The 21,277-nt window shown below is 30.1% G+C and overlaps 1 long non-coding RNA gene across 1 annotated transcript; it reads left to right on the top strand.

Moving 5' to 3' along the window:
• Nucleotides 1-13,868: 13,868 nt before the first annotated feature.
• Nucleotides 13,869-16,235, top strand: LOC109173103. The gene is made up of 2 exons (XR_002052843.1): nt 13,869-13,944; nt 15,304-16,235. It is a non-coding gene; the product is annotated as an uncharacterized LOC109173103 (long non-coding RNA).
• Nucleotides 16,236-21,277: the final 5,042 nt, after the last annotated feature.

The following is a 21,277-nucleotide window of genomic DNA, read 5'->3' as shown; positions in this document are numbered from 1 at the left end:
TACGAATGACCACCACCATCTGCCGTCATTACCGCCTAGCCACGCAGTCCATGTGGTCAGCTCTGCTGGACCGTCGACGAAGAGAAGACGGAAGAGGGAGGGAGAAGAGAGGGCGTGAGGAGGGAGGAGGAAAGTGACCAAAGCCGTTTTTTAGATTTTTGTGGTCCTGTTCTACTAAATAAATGAGGCCCTACCAAAATCACAATCTTTAAAACCAATACCTTAATTTTTTTTAATAATAATAATAATGTGGTAAAATGTTACTGTGCGCAAAGAAAAAGCAAAAGACATATTATGGAATAAATTATAATTGATAATTATAATAATAATAGTGTACGCAAACTCGCAATGCAAAAGGATTAAAAAAATAGGGAAAAGCTAAAAGACATATTATGAAGCACACAAGTTTCGAACCTTTGGCCTTCAAGTTAAAATTACAATAAATACATATTCCTACAATTTCTTCATGAAACCTTTTAAAGCAAAGTGAAAACCTTTAATTTTTATTTCTAAACTAGTTAGGTAAAGATTAAATATTAGACCTCTAAAATTTGGGGGCCCCTCTAACATTTAGGGCCCTGTGAGGTAGCCCAGCTTGCACAGCCTAAAATCCGGCCCTGAAAGTGACGAAGGTCCATTGTCTTGTCGCCGGAGAAGAAGAAGAAGAAGAAGAAGAAGAAGAAGAAGAAGAAGAGGATGGAAGGAACGAAGATAGTGTAGAGGAAGGGCTGCCGGTTGTGAGCTATGGAGGGTTGCCGGCCATGTCCCCCAGGATTTCTCGTCTAGATATGCATTGTTTCTGGAGTGGACATAATAATTCAGACGGGACTCAGTATTGGAAATGACGCTTTTACCCTTCAAATTGACGTCCACTTAACTCGGATCATACGGAAAGACCACAATTGAAAACATTTTGATAGTCAAGTGGTTAAATAGTTCAATTAAAAATCGATGACCAATTATAAAAAATCACGATACTCGGAGGACCATTACTGGAATTAACTTTTTTTTTTAAACTATATATTCCATTCTTTTAATTTCACAACTCACCTTAATGTCACATTGGAACGGGTGTACATTTTAGAAATTTGCATCCGCTCCACCGATTTATACATCTCAAATCAATTTATTTAGCATACCACAATTGAAAGAGGCAACTCAAGTAATCAAAATTTCCAACCCAAATTTTCTACTTCCCAAATCAGTTTTTCTTCTTCCCAACCATCTACACAAAATTTTGCATTTATCCCACAAGTCCAAAATTCTCAAATTCCACATAATTTTCAATTTTTGAAATTTGCACATATTTTCTAAAATTCTCACATTGCACAAGCTTCACAATTTCTGATCAAAATTCAAAGTGCCCAATTTCCATATAGCATGCAATTTTTTCAATTTCTGACATTTTTCACACAATCTGAGAATGATGTAACAATAATTCCACCATCAGCCAACTCGGGAGGCATAGAAGACGACAAGATGTTGACACATGCTTATGCGAAAATCTCACAAAATTAAAATGTTTCCGTTGACCAAACGGGTTCAACATTTTGAAAGCGCGTTGAAAAATATTACAATGTCAATCACCCCAACGATGGGCCAAGCAGGACGCACGAAATTGACGAAAGGTTAAAAGCACATTCGAGTCTAATTCGTAGATTGATCCTTGAATTTCATTCCATTTATTGTAAGTAACAAGGAATGCGCCCTAGTGGTTCTAGCGATACCAATATTATGATATAGTATGTACTACGGAAGAGTATAAACAAAAATATGGTTGAGACAAATTTGACTACGAACACGTATGGGCCATTTGCAAAGACCTTATAGGATGGGCACGGTACCCTCATTTGTAGATTGTCAACTCTCCTTAAGTAAATCATCCACCAATCAAATATCAAGCGAAAGTGTAGAAAGTAGTGGAGGTGATAGCAAAGAAGTTTTTCCTCAACCGATGGGGAAAAAGGCAGCGAAGCGAAAAGTCAAAGAACGCTACACCGATAATGATATGATGATGATGATGATCATGCTATACAAGTATCATTACAAAAACAAATAGAAATGGTAGAAAGATATCAAAAAAAAAAAAAAAAAAAAAATCAACACGACGAAAGGAAGGAGAGGAATTCGCAAACATATGCAAAAGAAATTGATTTGAGAGAATATGAAATTTGATTGAGAGAATGATATATTGTTGAAGGACACATCGGACACATACACTATTGTAATGGGAATAGACAACATAGGCAAATGTAGTCGTATGTGATAGTTTTATAATTTCCTTTTTTTGTAATTTTATTTTTAATTTTATATTCTTCTAATTTTTAATTTTATATTATTTGTAATTTTATATTCTTGTAATTTAAATTTTATATTCTTTGTAATGTTATTTAACTTTATTTGTAATTTGTTTGCACATTAATTTTTTTAATCACCTTTGCAGTTTAATTTTTAAACAATTGATTTTCATTTTAAAATAATTGGTAGGTTAATTTTATTTTGTAATTATCATTTCAATTAAATGTAGATATGTTTATTTTAATTAATTAAAATATAGTAGAGTAATTAAATGGTGGGTACACAAAAACTAAGGAAAAACCTTAAACTAATGGGGAGAAGGTTTTGAGATTGAGAGTGAGATAGTGGATTATGAGGTATATGCTGGGACCCACAAAAAACTTATGAAAAAGCTCAACTATTGAGGTTGCTCTAAGTCAATGACAAATAATTTATAAAATGTACTACTTACTAATACATTTTTTTAATATATATATATATATATATATATATAAATTATGTGTACATAAATACACTAATATTAATAACATATATATACTACGCGGGCTTGATGGGCCCCGCCAGTCGGTCAATCCCGCCATTTTGGCGGGACAGGCTAAAAAATTCGTCAAAATATGAGCCATAAATTTTAAAGCCCTCTCTATTCTATTGGCAGAGCTGAACGAGTTAACTCGACAGGCTAAACCCGTTTTGACAACTCTAACATTGATTTGTTCTCTTAACTACTAATTTAATCATTTTTAACTTTTAGATTCTAGCCATCGTTTTTCATCAGCTTTTCGAGTAAGTTTTAACTTTCAATAAATTCCAAAGAAGTTTATATCTTTGAATTGTTTTAGGGTCTTTATACTTTTAGAGGTGTAGAATGTCCTTAGAACTGTACAAGTTTTGGTGGCATTGAACGACTATTTTTTTTTTCTTTTATTTTGATCTTTTATTAATACTAGTATTTGCACCCGTGCGATGCACGGAATGAATTTGTTGTAATATATTAAGAATATATGAATTGATATATAGTTATTTAAATTAGAACATCAAATATTATATAGTGCAATTAAAGATATGGTTTGGATCGTTTATATATTTTGATGTTATCATTGCTTGAATTTGTGAAAATAATTGCTCAAATTAATAGCTAATGTCTAGATGTACGCATACGGTGCTATAACTTTGAAGATTTTATTTATCATTATTTAGAATTTTCATAAATTAGGCAAATGTGCTCGTTCTCTAACAACTCAGTTATAGAAATGAATTGGTATCCTTATTCATTTGTATGGAAGATATATATTTTTGTCTAGATATATAACAATTTTTTCATTTAAAAAAAAAATTTAATATCACCGATTATATTTACACATTATTGAAACCTCTTTGTAGACAACATTGGTAGTAACAACACAATCTTGTTCATCTTCATCTAGAGCTAACACCTTCAATCCATCAAGATGAATTACTTGGATTAAAATATATAATGGTAGAATATTACTCAATTAGTTATCATTTTATATTTTTAGTCAATTAGTGATATCGAATTCATTTTAAGCCAATTATTCTTTTTTATTTTCAGTCAATTATCAATTAGAATATCAAATGTAGTGATATTTTTACCTAATTTTTGTTCCATTTTTAATTGATGATGTAGATATTATTATTGCAATATTTCCGTTTCATTTTTAATTTACATTTACTATTGTTTAAAATGTGCATTTACTATTGATAATATAGAATATTATTATTGAAATATTTTTCTCCAATTTTTAATTTTCATTCCATTTTTAATTAAAATGCAATAATCTGACCATTTCTTTTTTTTTTTTTAGTCAATTATGGAGCATTTTTTATTTGCAGTCAATTATTAATATTCATTTTCTTTTATATTTTCAGTCGATTAGCAATATTAGATTCATTTTCAGTCAATTATTTTTTTTCAGTCAATTAGTCAATTAGAATATAGATGTATTGATATTTTTACATAATTTTCGTTACATATTAATTTGATGATGTAGAATATTATTAATGAAATATTTTCGTTCTATTTTTAATTTACATTTACTATTTTTAAAATATGACTTTACTACTTGGTGATGTAAAATATTATTATTGAAATATTTTCTTTCTATTTTTAATTTTCCTTTACTTCTAAACAAAAAGGGGAAAAAAAAAAACTTTGGACTTCTCACTACTTGCCCACATTGATGGGCAAGCAATTATGTTCATCTTTCCAAACATTTTCAATGTGAGATTAAAATGATTTCACATCATTCTTCTTGTTTTTTTCTAATTTTAATTTTATTTTGTAATCATTTTGTTTGGATTATTATTATTATTATTATTATTATTATTATTATTATTATTTGAATATTGACGATTTAAAAAAAAATTGAGATTGAGAAATTCACCAAAATTTTAACAAATTATTATTATTATTATTATTATTATTTGATTATTGACCATTTTAAAAAAATTGAGATTGAGAAATTCACCAAAATTTTAACAAATTAACCATTTTAACAATTTATCTTTAATCAAAAAACTAAAAATATTATTTAATAACTTAGTAATTTGCTCTAAACTGCTAAAAACTCAAACAACACATCTACATTTTGGGTTAATCTTTCCCAAATCCCCTAATAAATTAAAAAAAAAAAACTAAAATAAGAAGTCACTAAGATAAGGTTTATTATTGTTGTTGTTGTTGTTGTTGTTGTTGTTGTTGTTATTGTAATTTGATTATTTGTCAAATTCGTCAAAATTTTAACAAATTCGTCTGTTTAACATTTTATATTTAATCAAAACCCCAAAAATATTATTTAATAACTTAGAAATTTGCTCCAAACTGCTAAAAACTAAAACAACTCATATACATTTTGGGTTAATCTTTCTCAAACCCCCTAATAAATTAAAAAAAAAAACTAAAATAAGAAGCCATTAAGATAAGGTTTTTTAAATAAGAGCCTTTTGACACGTTGGGCTTCAATAGGTTGAGAAAGTTTACATATAACAGGGTCAATCAAATAGTTATGCTGTGGAACCGTGTCCACCTTGCAAGGTGGACACAGTTCTATGTTTATAAGTACTAAACTATATGTCCATTATTATAAAGCTATATATTCATAATTTTTGAACTTCATATTCATAAGTATTGGACTCTATATTCATAATTACAGAACTCTATGTTCATAGTTACTGAACTATATGTTCATAATTATAAAGATATTTATGCATAATTTTTTTAACTTCATATTCACAATTATTGAATCTCTATATTCATAATTACATAACTATATGTTCATAATTATGTTCACAACATTATGTTCATAATTATAGAACTATATGTTCATAATTTTTGAACTATATATTACGGAGTAATAATTATGAACAATTTTTTAACCGTGTCTACCTTGAAGGTGGACACAGATCCAGAGCATAATTTGTCAGGTCAATAGTACTAAAATAAAAAATAAAAAAATAAAAAAATAAAAGTCTTTGGACTTCTCAATACTTGCCCACATTGATGGACAAACAATTATATGTTTGTAAATGCCCCTCTTATATAGAGGAGTTTAAGAGCTCGTAGAGGAGTTTGTAAATGCCCCCTTATGTCTTCTTCCTTTTTTTTTTTTTTTTTTTTTTTTTTTTTTTTTTAATTTTAATTTTATTTTGTATATAGTTTTGTTTGAATTATTACATTTGCTGTTATTAGAGTAAATTCCATTTTTGGTCCTACTCTTATTAGGGTCTTTCCAGATTTAGTCCAAAAAGAGTAGGACCAAAAATGGAATTCATTCCTGTTATTATTATTATTATTTTGTTATTGTTATTATTTTAATTTAATTTTTATTTTATTATTATTACATTATTACATAGAATTTTTATTATACTTGAATAATAATATTATCAATTATATTATAGAATATAATACCATATATAATATTACCAATTATGCAATATTACCAACTAATAGATTTTATTTAATTTTCATTTGACATTTACTTACCAAATAAGTTTTACTACAAAAATTTGGGCGGGGAAATGAAATAGGATGATTTTTTTTATTTTTTATTTGAAAAAGGATGATTTTGTTTTTATATAATAATAATAATAATAATAATAATAATAATAATAATAATAATAATAATAATAATAATAATATAATATAATATAATATAATATAATATAATATAATATAGATTAATTAGTACCCTAATACTTAATTTATAATTTTGATTTTATAATTCTTATTATTATTATTAACATTAACATTAACATATGATTAGTTTTATAAAAAAAATATAAATTCTAAATTTTGTATGAATAAATTTAAACTATAATCCGATGCATTTTCTTATATGATTGTATAATTCATTGTATATACACATAATATTTATTAATATGTAAATAGGAAAGTTCTATAATTTAATTTCATTAATTATAAATTATATTGATAGATTTATAATTAAAAAATATATTTAAAAATTTAAAAAGTAGCATTTAAATTTTGCATGATTATTATAGTGCATAAGTGTATGTATGATTAGAAATATTCATGTTTTTTTTTAATTTAATAATTTCATTTCTTTAAATATATTTCATATTTTATTAATTGTAATTTAATGAAATTGCCACAAATATTTCTATGGAAGAAATCTTATATTTCTCAATTTCAGTAATTATATTAATTATAATTACCAAATATTGTGGCAATTACCATATTAATTATAATATTTGTACTAATCTCTTCCAAAATTTAAATACATTACCATAATAATCACACAAAAGAATGAAAAAAAATTATTAGAATAATTACCTTTAATAAAAATAATGAAATTATATTAAAAATTAATTATATATTAAGGTAAGTATAATTTATTTCATGCGAATAATATTATACATTAGGTATAAAAATATATGTGTGCATAAATTACCATATTAATTACACCGAAAAAGGTAAGAATATATAATTATTAGATAATAATCTAAATAATTAATTATTAAGGTAAGTATAATTTAGATAATTGTTAGTCAATCAATATTCAATAGTACTAAAAAGTATTATTTTGAATTTTTATACATAAGATATAATATTATTAAATCGAAATAATTAAAAATAATGTGTTCATATTACAAAAGATTTAATAATAGTAATTTTTATTGCCTAATAGAATTTGACAATTATTAAACATTATTAATGGTAATTATTGTATGACATTTAATACTAAAATTATTAGGTAGAACTTTTATAATTAAGGTATAATATTATTAAATCAAAATTATTAAAAGTAATGTATCCACAATATAAAATAAATTATACTTGTCTTAAAAATTATTTTTTTAATTCTACTGATTCTATTACATTGTATTTATATAAATTTACAATAATCATTTATTAATATAAATTTACAATTATAAATTTGTATAAGGAAAACATAGAAACTTCTGGTTAAAAAAAAAAAAAAAACTCTCCATTTCATTTTTTTCTTTCCTCACATTCCCACTCTCTTTAGAAAAAGGCAAAGTAGGATGAGAAATGGTTTCTATCTACAACGTCTTCACGCCTCAATTTGATTTAGCTTTTGCTTGATTGTTGTTTTGCCCAACGAACCACGTAAACCCTTAACGCTGCTTATATAAATCTTTTTTGACCAAGAGATAATTACCGTATTATTCTATATTGAAATCTTTTTTGAAAACACTGCTTATATATGAATTTAGTTGTTACTTTATGAATTTGATAATTACCGTATTTAATAATATATATTATAAATTAATTAATTAATTAATTATCTTAATCAAAATCATGACACGGTAATATATATTGGAAACTGTAATATTGAAATCATTACACGAATCTCATTACAGATGATATTGTTGCTTCCTATTTTCCTAAAATTTTGTGAACTTTGTATGGAAAATTAGTAAGAATCTGTATAAATATTCAATCAATGTATACTGTGATATTACATATGACAATGGAAAATTGTTCATTAATTACCCGGTAAATTGAAAATTAGTAACGGCGTGTATATATTCGGCCATATGTAAAATATTTTTTTTATTCATAATATTATAAACGTGTGTTAATAAATTTGTGAACTTTGTATGGATTTAAAATTTGTGCATAACACAATAATTTGCCACCACCTTGTTTATTGAATGGATTGAAAATTAATAATTTGTACACGGTAATTAGCATTTTTTTTTGAAAGGATAATTAGCATATTTAATTTAATTATTATAGTAATACATAATTTTCTATATCTCTTGCGCGGAATATGTATGAAATATGTTAGGAATATTCCATTTTATACACACAGAATAAATTTTATAAACTAATTAATTAATTACCAAAAACGAATACGTAATATGTATGGTAACACGTTTAAATTGATTTTACTCAATTGAGTAATTAGTTTGAATTACTCGGATATAATAATAATAATATATGGGTTAATTTTTTTACTACCTAATCCGCTTTGAGTTTATAATGTATATAATAATATATCACGCGGCAAATTGGTTTGGAGGATCACACAGAATATTTACCTAAACAGCATATATATGAATTGACCTAAATGCCCCTAAGTTTTTTTTTTCTTTTTTTTTTTTTTTTGAGGGGGGGGGGGGGGGAATTGGTTTGAAGGATTTTTCTTTTATATAGATATAGATATAAATATCAGTAAAAATTAGGAATCTTATAAAAATAGATTCTTAGCTAAATATAACTTATGTATGTATTTGGCTATGTAATTTTTATTTATTTTTTTTTTCAAAACAGAATAGGTAATCTATATAAAATACAAAATTTAGAATTAATTTTTGAATAATATCAGTAAAAATTAGGATAAAATCTAAATAAAATTATAGATAATTACACCACAACTGACTGGATATAGAAGATTATAAGCAAAATTAAGCAATCTTATCTCCCCTCACCAAATGATAAAGATGAAAAAAAATTCAAGCATTAAGGCCATAACAGTTTTAAAAAGCCCCAACACATGATATGCAATAACATATTAAACCCAGTGGCATTACATCTTGAAATTTCAATCTTCACCCACTTCTGTAGCATGTTGAAATTAATTTCTTAGGATTTGTATCTTTCATTTATTGAAGTTAAAGCCTATGAATACAACCAATGCTCTGCTCAACTAAACCAAACTAAGCCTAGCTAATTAGATTTCTCCATCATGTATTCAGATTATCTTAATTCACTAACTAAAGAAATGTTAAGGTAATGAGTTCATCAATCAAATCTAATAAGTTGAAAATAAATAATCATACTGAAAATCTGAAATACTCAGTAAAACAGAAATGCACTTCTAGTGTCTTTGTATATATTTTTCGTTATATTGTATTTGGCATTAGATGATTTCAATTACAAATCAAATCTGACCAACATTTATTTGTTTTTTACAGGCAAGCCAAGTTCATTATGTTTTAATCACTCCATGTGCAAAAAATTGCAGCCTTAAAACAGTATTACCAGGGTATGTTTTAAAGTTTTGTTTTTTGCTCTATTAAATATGCTTAGTTGATAATGTTACTCTGTTAGGCACAAATATGAAAAACATATATAAAACATGCATCCATTATTTTTAAAACAGCCACAACATTGATAAAAATTAAATGTGGCATTCATCACTGATTTCAAAAACAAATAAGGAATAAGGAATAATATAAACAGTAAAACATTAATAAGGATTTCAAGATATAATTCGTCATAGCAAAACATAGTAAAATATGCAGGCAAAAAAACATGAGATTCTGAAAAACAATTACATCAAACAACTTAAACTTCTTAGATAAAAACCATATAACATATCCCCAAAAACAGCTGAATTAAAAACTTCTCCTTCTTTATCACATCATCTCTTAGTCTCTTAGGAACTTCAATTTCCGTGAAGTCATCCATGAGACACCTCTTCACACATGCAGCAGCACTTTTGCGTGATTTCCTTCCAGATACTTCAATCAAAATCATTCTGAACACCTAAAATCCTTGCAGCTATCCAATACTCACATAATTGCATAGGAGGAAAATTTAATAAAGAATTCAACTTGGACAAACTACCATTAAAACAATATCTAAAAACTGTAATTCTAAAAATAGGCTTTCATTACCTCCTCCCTACTGTAAACATCTTCCAGCTCAGTCACCACAATCTCACTACTTGAACTGCCAATGGATATATAGGAAATGAAAGCCTAGACCTGGACTCTATCTTCCTCAAAGGAGTCATCTCTAATGGCAGACTACAACAATAATAAAAAAATTATATTAATAACCAAATAATAATAATTACCTACACTGGCAGATTAAAAATAATAATAAATACATTAAAAAACCTCTGAAATTGATCTTAAAACTAAAAATGAGAAACCTTTCTTTGAAATTGATAAACTCAATGAGTTTTGATTGAACAACACTTAGGTGACATCATAGGAGCTGCAAAGTCTCACCCCTCCATCTAAAATCAAATAAAAACCATTAGTATGTGTCTGTATATAAGAATAGTAGTACGAACATTAAAAATAAGGCTTATACTCAGTATTAACACCATGTTTAACCGTACAAAACTGTAGCAAAACAACCACAAGATCAGTGAAGTTTGATTGAAAGAATGACTCAATTTTGGCTACATATTCATCCCAAAACGTACACCTTGGTTGATTAACCCTACAAATAAGTGTGTAGTAGTTTAATGATACTCAGACTGTACATTAAAAAATTAACAGAAAAAACTATAGATTGAATATATACTTACTTCGCATAGATCTCATATATGCAAATCTGAAATCTGAAAAAGAGAACAACTTACTAATTTCGGATGTTAAAAACTGAATGAAACAGTGTTACGTTAAATGCATGTACCTCTACATCATGGAAACAACCTCTATACTCTTGATTCCAGATGACCATTTTCTTTCCAACCACGTGCGTACAACTCTGACCTTGATTGCGCTTCTTGTTTTGAAGGTTGAGCAATCACGTTGCAGTATGAATAGACCCATGATGGAGAGAAGAAAATAACGTATAAGTACCCTACTGTATATTGAGTGTTTGTATTCGATATTTATGATGTATATATGGTCTGAAGTTGGTACAACTCAAAAGTTGGGTACTGATAGGCTTATTATGGTTTTATTAGATCTCATATATTAGGGTAATATTATTTTGTAACCATATTTATTTGTTATTATCCTTATTTGTTTTATTGTATGTTATTAATATTTAGTAGCCATAAATATTGGGGTAATATTATTTGCTACCATATTTGTTATTATCCTTATTTGTTTTATTGTATGTTATTAATATTTAGTAGCCATAAATATTGGGGTAATATTATTTGCTACCATATTTAGTTGTTATTATTTCCTTAACTAATTAGTAAGACATGGAACATTTAGGAAACATATATAGAGTAATAAGTATGTATACGCGGATATGAATAATATATAATTTTTATAATTAATTAAATTTGAATATTACACAAATGTCCTTAAGTTTTGGGGGGAAAATTTGGGATGGAGGATTTTACTTTTATATATATATAGATTTTATTCAATTAGTAAGAAGGCATATAACAAAAGTATTACTCTATAAATGGATAATTAGTATTTACCTTTTAAATAAGAATTTTGAAAGTGTATTTACTTACTTGATGTGATTAAAAAATGAATACAAGTGTGAAATAAATAAATTACCACATTAGATTTTGAAGTATATATGATTATGGAATTAGTAATGATTTAATAAAATATATTTACTAATTTGGAATTTTCATTTAATAATTATCAATTGATTTTAATTACATTAGTGTCCTAGACATTCCATACTCTCCTTTTTTCAAAGGGCAAATATGATTGATATACCTCTTGAGTCAAGGTTAGGTTGTCACATTCTAATGAAGAGACCCAATCATGATGATTAACATCATCACATCAAGTCCCATCTCCCCTAGCTACTCAACCAATTAAAGACCACATTGCCCAAAACCTAATCTACATCCCTATCTCCCTCAAAGGAGAACTAATCACACACATTGGAAATGACAATAGCAAGGAATTCAATTAACAAAAACACAATCCATAACAAACAACAAGCTAAGTAAACGATCAAAGCAATAAAGCTGGAAAGTAAATTGGAAAGAGCTTAGATAAATGGAGATGAATTGAAATTGAATCTTCAAGTCCTCAATCTTTGCTTCAAATGTAAAAGAAATTGAAATTGCAATTGAAATGTAAATTATGTATTGAAATCTAAGAACATGAAAGGAAATTCTATTCAAAATCTAATCTAAAAATCCTACTTCTACCCTAGGGTTTAATGCCCCTCTTGGATGGGAGAAAAAGGGGCCAAAATAGAATTTCAAGAATATGTTGGCTTGAGGAGTTTGACGAGGCGAACCTCTCGAAATGGCGATTCTACCCCTTGATCAACCCCAACATTATTGATGCCTTCCATTAAGAACTGGATTACGAGCGTAACACTTCTCATAATAGCATAATCAACTTTCTGATGCTCACCGTTACGAAGCTTCGTTATGAGCGTACGTAATAGCACTTGTAATAGCAGGAATGGTCTTCTAATCCAGAGCGTTACAGACCTTGTTATGAGCATAACTCAACTCGTAATAATAGACTTTTACTTCCCATTTTTGGTCCATTTTATCCAATTTACCCTTGATTTGGCCCTATTTTCCTACAAAAGACAAAAAAGGCCTCAAAGTATTTCCATTATATTAACACAATTTATCACATTTCAAGGCATTCCAAACACAAATAGAACAAATCCAATCCTAATTTAGTCACAAAATGTCCCTAAAAAGTAGTAGAATTTGGCACTCATCAGTGCTTAATATGATGGTGATTCATACTTAATTAAGTTGAGGTTAAACATTTTCTCTCTCGTGCAACATGTTTGGTTATCAATTTTCATGGTATAAATTTTGTTTTTTTTAAAAAAATAAATAAATTATCAAATAGTAATAAAATAATACGAAATAGAAATAACAACACAATCAAGTGATATTCTCATTATATGTTTTTTTTAATGACAGGCCACGCAAATATTTTTGTTTGAATGTCGAAATCTTGAGAACAGTGAATGAAACTGCTAAACCAGTTGAGGAGTGCCGATCTTGGTTGCATCGAGACGTAAAATAAGGGCAAGAATATATCCTAGGATACAAAACACGTGAGAAAAGTACAACTATAAAAAATTTGTGTATTTTAAAAAAAAATCTTCATTTATGCATAAATATTAATTGTTTGTCATATTCTTATTTGGAAAAATATATTTTAAGATTTTCTAGGAGAAATTGTTTTAGAACATTTAATGAAATTTCTATAAATGTGTGGAAGGAGATATTTTTCCAAAAGATAAAAATCTATTTTTTCACGTAAGAGCTTACGTCAGGGAGCTGTGACGTAAGTGCTAACGTCAAGGAGCTGTGACGTAAGTGCTAACGTCAAGGAGCTCTGACATAAGTGCTAACGTCATTCAACCAAAATATCTCTCCTATATAATGTTGCCTAAACAACAGTCTTCACCACAACCAGTACACAATCTGAAAAATGGAAACAACCTTGTTCTAGTTTGCATGATTCATGTCTTGTGAGTTCTCATTTTCATCTAAGGTTGCATTTTTTCTTGTTTTTCATTTACTCCACTGATGTTTGATTGATCTTCTTTTTGACCTCTCGATTAGACATATCAAATATATCATTCTAGACTGTTATTTGTTTTCAGGTTGTTTCTTTTTTGTTGTAGAGAACTACTTCTTTACGATCTATCCTTAAAACACATATGTATGGTGGTTGTATCTTTTTTGTTTTTTTTCTTTTTTAATATTGTGAAAGGCATATAATCAATATTATGTTTCACGCTTTCATGTCTAATGTATATTGAGTGTATATGTCTTAGATTTTTTTTTTGAGAAATTATATATCCGAGATTTATTTTTTTGTTCATCGGACTGAAATGAGAGTGTTTTTTTAGATGGATCTAATATATAATCTTTTGATACCTTGTCAATTTGTTTCATTTTTTTTTTATTTTATTTTTTAGATCTGATTATACCTAAGATTTTTAAAGCTAGATTTTCTATGGAGTTGCGGATCCAACATTGTAGAATCAGATCTTATTCTTATGTTTATGCTCTTTCATGTTTAATGTATATGTCTTTTTTTTTTTTTTTTTTTTTGGAGTAATTATATGTATGAGAGATTGTTTGTTCATTTGCTCAAATGAGAGTGTTTTTTTTAGATCGATCTGATTTTGCTATAATATTTTTGTTTTTCTATTACTTTGTTTTTCGATCACTATTTCCAAACTTTCATTCCTTGTCTAAATGTTTTGAATTTTTTACTTTTATTTAGTTTAATTTCTAAGAATTTTTAAAGCTAGATTTGTTGTAGGATTGCAGATTGTAGAATGTGATTATGTTTCACATTTTTCATGTCTAATGTATATTGACTATTGAGTCGTATATATGTTGCTATTTGTTATGATCTTTCCGTGTATCTATTACTTTTTTCTCTCATCAGTGTGCCACATTAGGAATGCCTTTTGGACTTTGATTCCTTCGGTTGTTTCAAATTTTGTGAATGTATGCTCTATTAGAATTGGTTCTTGTGTTACACTTCTTTCTCATCTTAATACATCAGTGAATATATATGTCTGGGATTTCTTTGTTCATCACTTGAAATGAGATCAAAGTCTCCTTATTATGTTTTAAAAAAAAAGTCTCATTATTGTTGTTGTTATTATTATTATTATTATTATTATTATTATTATTATTATTATTATTATTATTATTATTATTGTTATTGTTATTGTTATTGTTATTGTTATTGTTATTGTTATTATTATTATTATTATTATTATTTTGTTTTGTTTTTTGTAAGATTAAAGATCTTATATGATTTTGTTGTAATCTTTTTCTTTCTTCATTTTCTTGTGTATCTTACAATTTGCTTTTGCATTGACAATTGCAGCAAAAGAGTGCTTGGTGCCAAAGATATACTAGCTCTATCTCCCTAAGATAAAGAGTTAGGAGTTATTAGACAAAAAACTCCATATTGCAATGAATGAGCTTAGGTCTCAAACCCAGTAAAATAGCCCAAAAATAAATTGGAGGATATGTTCTGTCTCAACTAAAAGTACATTTACCTTTTATATTATACGCTCAATGCTCAAGAAAGCCAACTGTGGAAGCTCACAACTGGCTATGTGGGATGATCCCATGGAAGTTGAGCTTGAGAAGCTTCTAATTCCTCACATAAAGGATGTTTCCCAGAACAGAATCAAGAAGATTATTGAATCCCCAGTACACATTTCCAGGCGCCACATAATCACAGTGAAACCAAAACAGAAACGACATATGTTATTTGATTTCAAGCGCAAAACTCAGGTGCTGCTTTCACCTGAAATGGAAGACTAGATGAGCTCTGCTGGAAATCTCACTAGCTAACGGGGTTTATTGGTCAGAAAATGGATTTCCGACCAACATACCAACCAAAATGATGACCCGGAAAATGGTCATCATATGGGTATTTCCGTCCAACATCAGATGTAAACTCCACGGCTCAAGCATTACGGAAACTAGAAACTAAGGCAACTATATGAATTGAAAGTTAAACTAGTTACTATATATCAACGTCAATGTTAATCCACATCGTAGAAACTCTGTCATTCATAAATATATTGCTAGAAAAGAAAAAATAATGTTCATGAACAACATGGTTAAAAATTACTCCAATTATAATATGGAGTAAATGTTTGTAGTTGTTGGATATTAGTTGTTGGCTCGGTCTAAATTTATTATCGTTTTTGGAAGTGTACTTTAAATTGTACTCCGTAGTAAATAAGTCTTATTTAATGTAGTTCAAATCCTTTGATGACATTATATACATGACAATTTTTTTTTAAACTTACTGTTGATCCACCACACATATGAGTTGAAACGAGCTGATGAATATTTAAGTATTCGATTTCCGTCCAACAATATTGGTTGATAAATGGTCGAACTTTATTTAAGTACTCGATTTCCGTCCAACAATATTGGTTGATAAATGGTCCAACTTACCAGTCTAACTTCTTACTTAGCAATCTATTAGGGTTTATCGTCCAACATATAAACGTTGGTGGTCGAACTTACAAGTCTAACTTCTTACTTACCAATCTATTAGAACATTATAACTAACCAACATATAATGTTCGTTATAAATTCCAATTAACATATAAAAAAAATTTCATCCAACCATCTTTTTTTTTTTTTTTTTAAATGCTTCTGACTCTATTATACGTTCAAACATACTTTCTCAACCTAATGAAGCACAAAGAGTCAACAATACCTCCACTGAGGCTCGACCTCATGAGTTCCCACATGGAAGAAGTCACTACATGCGAACATGCCATCTGAACACAAGGTACTTGGCGTCCAACCATCTTTGTCATCTTTGACTTTTTTTCCTTTTTTTTTTTTTTTTTCCAAAAAACCAATCAATGTTTCTATTGGGCGGAAATGTTAGTATAAAAAGCGAATATTTTAGCAGTGTATTACATTTAAAAAAATAAATAACGTGGACTCAGATTTGAATGAATACTTCCATTTGGCTTATAGTTATCGTCCTCAATATAATCACATTTTAGTTATCCATACGTCAAATAACAGTTTATCTTTATATAACTTTAGGTAAGGAACTTCAGGTTCTAGTACGTTCTCATTATCCTCCTTAGGTCTAAATGGGTCCTTTTCCACTTTAAGGGACCGGACTACGACCATTGGAGTGCTAAGGGGATGAGATTTATCCATATAGAATTTCTTCAATAATTTATTAACATAGTTAGCTTGATGAATGAAAATTCCACTGGGGAGATGCTCGATCTGCAGGCCTAGACAAAACTTGGTTTTTTCCAAGCCTTTCATTTCAAATTCTGCCTTTAAGCATGAACATGCTTCTATAAGGTCTTCCTTTGTCCCAATAATGTTCATGTCATCGACATAGACAGACATAATACAGAAGCCATTAGATGACTTCTTAATGAATATACAAGGACAAATATCATTTTTCACATATCCCTTCTTCAGGAGGAATTCACTCAAGCGGTTATACCACATTCTACCCGATTGCTTCAAGTCATATAATGACTTTTGAAGTTTGATGCTATACATGTTTCGATCTTTCTCCCTCATATTGGAATTTTGAATACCCTCGGGTATTTTCATGTATATATCAACATCTAGTAACCCATAAAGGTAAGCTGTCACTACGTACCCATCAACTGCATATCTAATTTCATGTTTACTGCCAATGATATTAAATAGCGGAATGAAATGCCATCAATAACAGGAGAGTATGTTTGATCAAAATCAATTCCAGGTCTCTGCGTGAACCCCTAAGCTACCAATCTCGCTTTATATCTAACCACCTCATTGTTTTCATTCCTCTTCCGTACGAATACCCACTTAGATCTTACTGGGATCACATCTTTTGGGGTAAGTACGGTGGGACCAAAAACTTTTCCTTAATTAAGCAAGTTGAGCTCTGCCTCCATTGCTTGTTTCCACTTCAACCAGTCAGAGCGCTTCTAGAACTCGCTTATTGACTTTGGTTTTGGATCCAGATTATTTTATGGAATATTACAGGCAACTGCATAGGCAAAAGTGTCGTCAACGACTATTAAATCTCTGTTATATGTTTCTCCTGTATCAACAAAATTTATGGTCATTTCTATATTGACATCAACCAGATCATCGTCATTTCCCAACCAGATCATCGTCATTTCCCAAAATATTCTGATTTGGATGTTCCGCATCCCCCGTGTTCATATTGCTTAAAGCATGTGCATATTCACTGGGTTCTCCGTCTTCGGGACAGTTAACATTTTTCTGGAGTGACTGAGATATTTTACTAATTCTCGTCTTCCGCGGATTTAAATCTTTTACAGCAATTGGTCTCCCACGCTTCTAGCGATGGGGAGTGTCAGTGTGCATACTTGGTCCCTTGGGGACTTCAACTCTCGAAGGAGCATTCGCAGCAGGGATATGGGACCTAGTCACTCTTCTGTTATCAGTAAAAACATCTGGAAGGTTATTTGCTAAATTTTGCAAATTAATAATTTTCTGAACTTCTAGTTCAGTTTGACTAGTACGTGGGTCTAAATACTGAAGATCCTTTTCATCCCATGAGATTTCCTAGCATTTCGATAAATAAGATCTTTTATCTCCCCCTAATGTCGGGAAATGATCTTCGTAAAAAATGCAGTCAGCGTACCTCGCGTTAAACTGATCTACTGTCATGGGCTCTAGGTATTTAATGATGGAAGGAGATTCATAACCAACATATATACCTAGTTTTCACTGCGGGCCCATGGAGGTATGGTTTGTAGGTGGTATGGGGGTATAGACTGCACACCCAAATACACGTAGATGGGAAATGTTAAGTTTTACACCACGTAATAGTCGTAAGAGGGAATAATCATGATATGCAGTGGGTCGGATTTGTATTAAAGCTGCAGCATGTAATACTGCATGTCCCCAACATGACATCGGTAAACCAGACTTCTGCAATAGTGGTCTAGCGATTAATTAATTTAATACGCTTAATCAAAGATTCAGCCAGGCCATTCTGAGTATGGACATAAGGTAGTACTGGGTGCTCCACTTTGATGCCTAAGGCCATACAATAATCATTGAAATCCGTTGATGTGAATTCTCCAGCATTATCCATTCTTATTGATTTAATGGGATAATCTGGGAATTGGGCATTCAACTCAATAATTTTCGCAACAAATTCAGCGAAAGCTTTGCTCCTCGTGGATAGTAGACTAACATGAGTCCAACGAGTGGAAGCATCAATAAGAACCATAAAATATCTAAATAGCCCAAAAGGTGGAATAATAGGTCCACAAATGTCGCCCTGCAATCTCTGCAGAAATATAGGTGATTCATGTCCAACATTAGTACGCGACGGGCGTACAATATATTTACCTTTCGCACAAGCTACACATGTAAACATATTTGGCGAAAGTACCTGAGATCTCGACAGGTTATGTCCAACAGAATTAGATATCATCCGACCCATCATATTCTGCCCGGGATGACCTAGACAGTCATGCCACAATTGAAAAGAATATGGATTTTTGAGTTTCATGGTTAGTGCAACACATGAAGTTTTGGGTTGTATATATGTATAATATAACCCAGAAGATAAGGAGGCAAGTTCCTCAACCTCTCGCTTTTGACCAGTGATTAGCTAAGTCATGATTAAGAACTCCTCATTGTTCTTAGTCTTGGTCTCGATATGGAAACCATTTGAACGAATATCCTTAAAACTCAGCAAGGTTCGTTTAGATTGAGGGTACAACAAAGTATTTTCAATCATTAGCTTTGTACCTTTAGGGAAGATGATGGATGCTCTTCCGGAGCCCACTATTTGTACCTCATCATTAGTAATGGTAGTAATATTACTACTTGATTTGTTCAAGGTACGGAAAAACCTCCTATCCGTAAGGATAGTATGTGTGGTTGCACTATCCACCAGACACAATATTAGTTCGTGCTCCATTGTGTAGACAAGATTTTGTAATGCTGTAAGATCTTAGAAGTAAAATCAAAAGGAAAAAGATCAAATAAGTGATCAAAAGGAATAAACCTTTCGAAAAATCTTTCTAGGAGGAAAAAAAAAACTTGAAAAGTAAAGAGATTCCTTCTAGAAAGAAAGTCGCCCTCGGAAGGTAAAGAACCCTCAGAAGGGTAAAGAGCCTTCGAAAGGGTAAAGAACCCTCGGAAGGGTAAAGGACCTTAGAGAGGGTAAAGAACCTTCGAAAGGGTAAAGAACCCTCAGAAGGGTAAAGGACCCTCGGAAGTTCACTGTCTTTTACCTTTCGGGCAAAAACTGAAAACTTGGGGGTTACTTCTCGAACAGATGCTGTTTATTATAAATTAACCATCGCATTGGGATAAAACCAGCATGAGAATGAAGTACAAAAGGTATTAAAAACATAAGTCCATAATCCAAAAAGGATAAAGAGAACATAGGTTCATAAAAAATAAAAAAACAAAAATAAAAAACAGACTGATCATCCTTGATCACCAAAATTTTCAAGCTCATATTTAAAAAAAATCATCGCCATCATTCATCACTGCATTTGCTTCAGGCAAATCAGCGCTAGTGTGATGAGATTCTTTTCCAGATGGTTGTTTATCATTTTTACTTTGCATCTGTTTGTACGCATCAACGAGATGCTTTGGTGTGCGAAACGTACGAGACCAGTGCCCCGTACATCCACACCGATAGCAGGTTTGTGACTTTGATGAACTTTGATCACTTTGTTTCTTATCTTGGACCCGGGAGCCATTGTTTCCTTTGCCTCTACCACCGCGGTTGTTCCGACCATGACCTCTACCACGACTCTTTCCTCGACCCCTTCTCGAATTTCTTCCTTGAGCAACATAATGTGCTTCAAGCACGGGGGCAGACCCAACCGGTCGCGCATTATGGTTTTTCATCAACGGCTAGTAATGCTTCTCGGCCACAAGGAGTGCATTAGGTCAGAATGTTTTTCATAATTCTTTGCCATCGCATGAAAAGTAGACAAAGCCTTCTCAATTAAGTCTTTCTCTAAAACTTCTTGTTTGCAGAGCTTTAGTTGCGAGACTATTTTATGAAGGGCCGAGTTGTAGTCAATAACTGACTTATAGTCCTGAAACCTCAGGTGTAGCCAGTCAAATTGGGCTTGAGGGAGAACAATCGATGACTGCTAGTCAAAACAGTCCTTCAGGGATTTCCATAATGCAGAAGGGTCATTTTTCAGTCAAGTATTCATTTTTCAGGTCGTGGTTCAAGTAGTGACGTAGTAAAATGAGAGCCTGGGCCTTCTGGACGGTAGTACACTGTGACTCGGCAACAATGGTTTGACTTAGTTCTTTAGACGTGAGATGAATCTCGATGTCTAAAGCCCAAG

Source organism: Ipomoea nil, unplaced genomic scaffold, assembly GCF_001879475.1.
Source record: "Ipomoea nil cultivar Tokyo-kokei standard unplaced genomic scaffold, Asagao_1.1 scaffold0465, whole genome shotgun sequence".
Classification (NCBI taxonomy): domain Eukaryota; kingdom Viridiplantae; phylum Streptophyta; class Magnoliopsida; order Solanales; family Convolvulaceae; genus Ipomoea; species Ipomoea nil.
Note: the sequence above shows the minus strand (reverse complement) of the source record. Positions and strands in the feature narration are given on the sequence as shown.